Source organism: Cavia porcellus, unplaced genomic scaffold (genome assembly GCF_034190915.1).
Source record: "Cavia porcellus strain 051 isolate PalLab524CR breed Dunkin Hartley unplaced genomic scaffold, mCavPor4.1 scaffold_1, whole genome shotgun sequence".
In the NCBI taxonomy this organism is placed as follows: Eukaryota; Metazoa; Chordata; class Mammalia; order Rodentia; family Caviidae; genus Cavia; species Cavia porcellus.
The window spans coordinates 87,897,261-87,900,962 of record NW_026947484.1 but is presented as its reverse complement, the minus strand read 5'-3'; the positions used below and the strand labels follow the sequence as shown (position 1 = coordinate 87,900,962).

General features: G+C 49.7%; 1 long non-coding RNA gene across 1 annotated transcript; it reads left to right on the top strand.

Annotated features, from left to right (window-relative positions):
* The first annotated feature begins 679 nt into the window (after positions 1–679).
* On the top strand, positions 680–3,018 carry LOC134476508 (uncharacterized). Its single transcript, XR_010048224.1, has 2 exons — positions 680–1,395; positions 2,908–3,018. It is a non-coding gene; the product is annotated as an uncharacterized LOC134476508 (long non-coding RNA).
* The last annotated feature ends 684 nt before the right edge of the window (positions 3,019–3,702 follow it).

The window sequence follows — 3,702 nt, the reverse complement described above, 5'->3', positions numbered from 1 at the left end:
GAATACTTCCAAATTTGTTTCATGGTGACATAATTATCTTGATAAGAAAATATATTAGAGAGATTCTATAAACCAGTTTCCTACATGAATACAGACACAAAAATCCTTCACAAATATTAGCAAATAAATTCTAGTTACATGTGAAAAAATATGTAACTGTCAAGTGAGATTCATACTGAGTTGCAAACCTAGTTGAACATTTGAAAAATGTAATCCACCACACAAACAGATAACAATGTAAACAACATGGGTACAACAATTCATCATGCAGAAATTTCATTTGGCCAAATTCAGTATCCATTAGAGAAGAAAAAACAAATAAAAAACAAATCTCTGAAGAAGCTAGAAAGAAGAGGAGGACTTCCTTAAGTTTTTATCTATATTTAGCTACCTCTTACTTAAAACACCAAAGCTTTTGCCCAAAAGATAGTAAACAAAGTAAACTCTCCCCTCTCTCCATGACTATTCAAAAAGAAAGGTAAACCAATGTAACAGCGCAAAGGAAAAAACTGAGAAGCATATAGGGAGGGTAAAAGTGAAGTTATATCTATTTCCAGTTAACATGATGTTCTATGTAGAACCTCAGCCTCTGAAGTGCTGGGATTACAGGTATGTGTTTCCATGCCCAGCTTCTTTATACCACTTTCAATGAACTTAATATTTGTGATAAATATGTGTTCTATGATATTTTTGCATGGTAAAATGCCTAAATATATAAATCTCACAAAATAAGTAGATTGTATATACTATAAAGCACAACACTCTGATTTAAAAAAAGAAAATCATAGATAAATGAGAAACATAGAGCTTGCTTGTGAGTTAGAGCATGCCATACTGTTGGGAGCCACCACATTGCCGAGCCGCCGCATATAGCGATCATGCGGCCTGTGGTAAAGAGCAAAGCCTGAGTTAGATTACCCCTCCCATCGAGCACGTTAGTTTCCTGCTTACCGCGTAAACAACCCGCTCAATAATATGTTAGCCAATCAGCTTGCCTTGCTTACTTTAATATGATTGGACACTGTATCCGTATATATACTGGTGCCACCCCTGGGGGGAAGTAGAAGCCCGGAAGGAGCCGCGGAGAGCGGACCGGTAGAGGCTTCGGAGCGAAGCCCTGAAGGAGCCGCGGAGAGCGGACCGGTAGAGGCTTCGGAGCGAAGCACGGAAGGAGCCGCGGGGAGCAGACCAGAGGAGGCTTCGGCTGGGAGCGATCCCAGGGCAGGCTGTACGGAGAGAAAATAAAAGAAAAGGTTGTCCACTGCCAGACTTTGTCATGTGTCCTTCCTGCCGGCCGGGAGCGACATCGACATTTGGAGGCCCGCACGGGGAACAACTGATCACCCCCGAGACGTGGTAGTGGACAACGTTCCTTGATACAGCACTGCGAGACAGGTGAGTAGGGGATAAACCTGGGCCCTGGGTGGCGCGCACCTACAGGGTTTTTAGACTCCCCTCAGGCTCACGCGTAAGTGGCGGATTTTTGGGCCTCACGCGGTGAGTAACATATTAAATATGGGTAACGTACCGAGTAACGACACCCAGCCCTTGGTACAGGTCCTCCGGAAGCTCTTAAAGTCCAGAGACCTCAAGGTGGGACGCAAAACGCTGGAGAGCTTTTTTGAGGAGATTGATAGTTTCGCTCCCTGGTTCTTGCCCACAGGGCACTTAAACCTGCCCTCGTGGGAGAAGTTGGGCAGGGATCTTTCTCTAGCGGAAAGGGAGGGCGGGGCTTCGGTCTTCGCTCGGCCACTGTGGGAAATGATATATGCATGCTTGAAGAGCGAGGGTGGTTGCAGGGAAGGTTCTCAAGAGCTCATTAAAGTGCGTAGGGCATTCAAACAGGCCCAGTCAGGGAGCTCCCGAGAGGGGTCCGTCAAGGGGAACAAAGATGCTAAGGAGGAGGACGGGGCTCAAGCCTCGGAGTCGTCTGACTCCGAGGACGAGGGAAGGTTGAATGGTGAGGAGGCCAAAGAGACCAGCTGTCAGGGGCCTAAGTCGCTTGATGGGGAGACGCAAGGCTCTTTCGCTGCGTTGCGCCGCGAATTGCGCTCCGCTCAGCTAGGCTTACGAAAAAGCAGAGAGCTTCTGAGCGCCCCCTGGCAGGGGAGGGAGACAGAACCTTCTGCTCCGCCCTGGAACTCGTTCCCGGAAGCGGTCCCTCACCGCGAGACCGCCGCATGGGAACTCCCCCCTCTTCCGTCAGTACAGGAAATAACGCACAGGCTGCCATTTTCTACCCAACCGCGGCCACCATCTTATGATGCTCCGCCGCCGGCGGGACATTATTTCCACAGACAGCTGTGGCATGGGGGTCGTGTGTCTAATGAAGACCACCCGTTCCCAGGGATAGATAGCGGCCCCTATGGGATATATCCTGTACAGATGGCCATGGGTCAGGGACGTAATGTGTGGGAACCCTTTGAGATAAAGCAGATTAGAGAACTTAAAAATGCAGTTACAACCTTTGGGCCGACTGCGCCTTACACCATTGCCATGCTGGAGAACCTGTCTTCTGGGCCCCTCACCCCCGCGGACTGGATTCAGCTGGCAAAGGCGTGTCTGCCCTCGGGTAGTTACCTGGATTGGCGAGCCTGGTACACAGAGTTCTCTGCCGAGCAGGCTGAGAAAAACGCTGGTCGAGGAAATGGGGGCTGGGATTTAGCTCAGCGGCATAAGTGCCTGCCTTGTAAGCAGGCAATCGCCAGTTCGATCCCTGGTACCAAAAAAAAAAAAAAAAAAAAAAAAAAACGAAAAAGATAAAAATAAAAAATAAAAAATAAAAAACAAAAAGGGGGAGTAAGCCAAGGCCTGCCTCCAAAGGCGCGGTTATCTATGGCATGACAATGGATGGGCCCGGATCCGGTAATCAGCTGGAACCGAGGCGCGGTTTGTGTTTTTCTGCAGGAATCGAGACGAGAACCACTGTGGGTACCGGAGAGACTGACACGGGCGACAAAGCCCTCGACTGAAGATCAGACCTGCCCTACCGGAGATCCATCACAGACCAACCAACAAGATGAATAGAAATAGCGGTAGCCCGAAATGGACAAGAAGATCCTCAGGCATATGCATGGCTCGCTCGCCTAGCCTACGACCGAGTCTAGGGACGGTGAGCTTCCCACACTCCTCCTCTAAAAAATTATGATATAGCAGGGTAGATGAGTCAATGACGGGTAAGAGCATGCCTCCCCAGCATGACTCAACCTAAGACAGGCCCTACCCCATACCGCACGAAAGCCGCTGAATTACTAGGTTCCGCCCGAACCAAATGTCGCCCCGGGGGGATCATGCGGAGCGACATGAGTGTATGCCTGTGTGCATCCAGGTTCCGTCCGGTTCCTTCCTGGCCCTGGAAAAAGGACGAGGGCCTCGGGGCCTCGGCAGACTCGGGGACGGCCAACCCGGGCCGACGCCGAGAGCCCTTGGTGGGCCTCCTATCAGGGCATAGGCCTCTACACTCAATTCAGGACGGGCTGCGATGCGTAGACTTATTTAAAATAAAAAAGGGGGAGATGTTGGGAGCCACCACATTGCCGAGCCGCCGCATATAGCGATCATGCGGCCTGTGGTAAAGAGCAAAGCCTGAGTTAGATTACCCCTCCCATCGAGCACGTTAGTTTCCTGCTTACCGCGTAAACAACCCGCTCAATAATATGTTAGCCAATCAGCTTGCCTTGCTTACTTTAATATGATTGGACA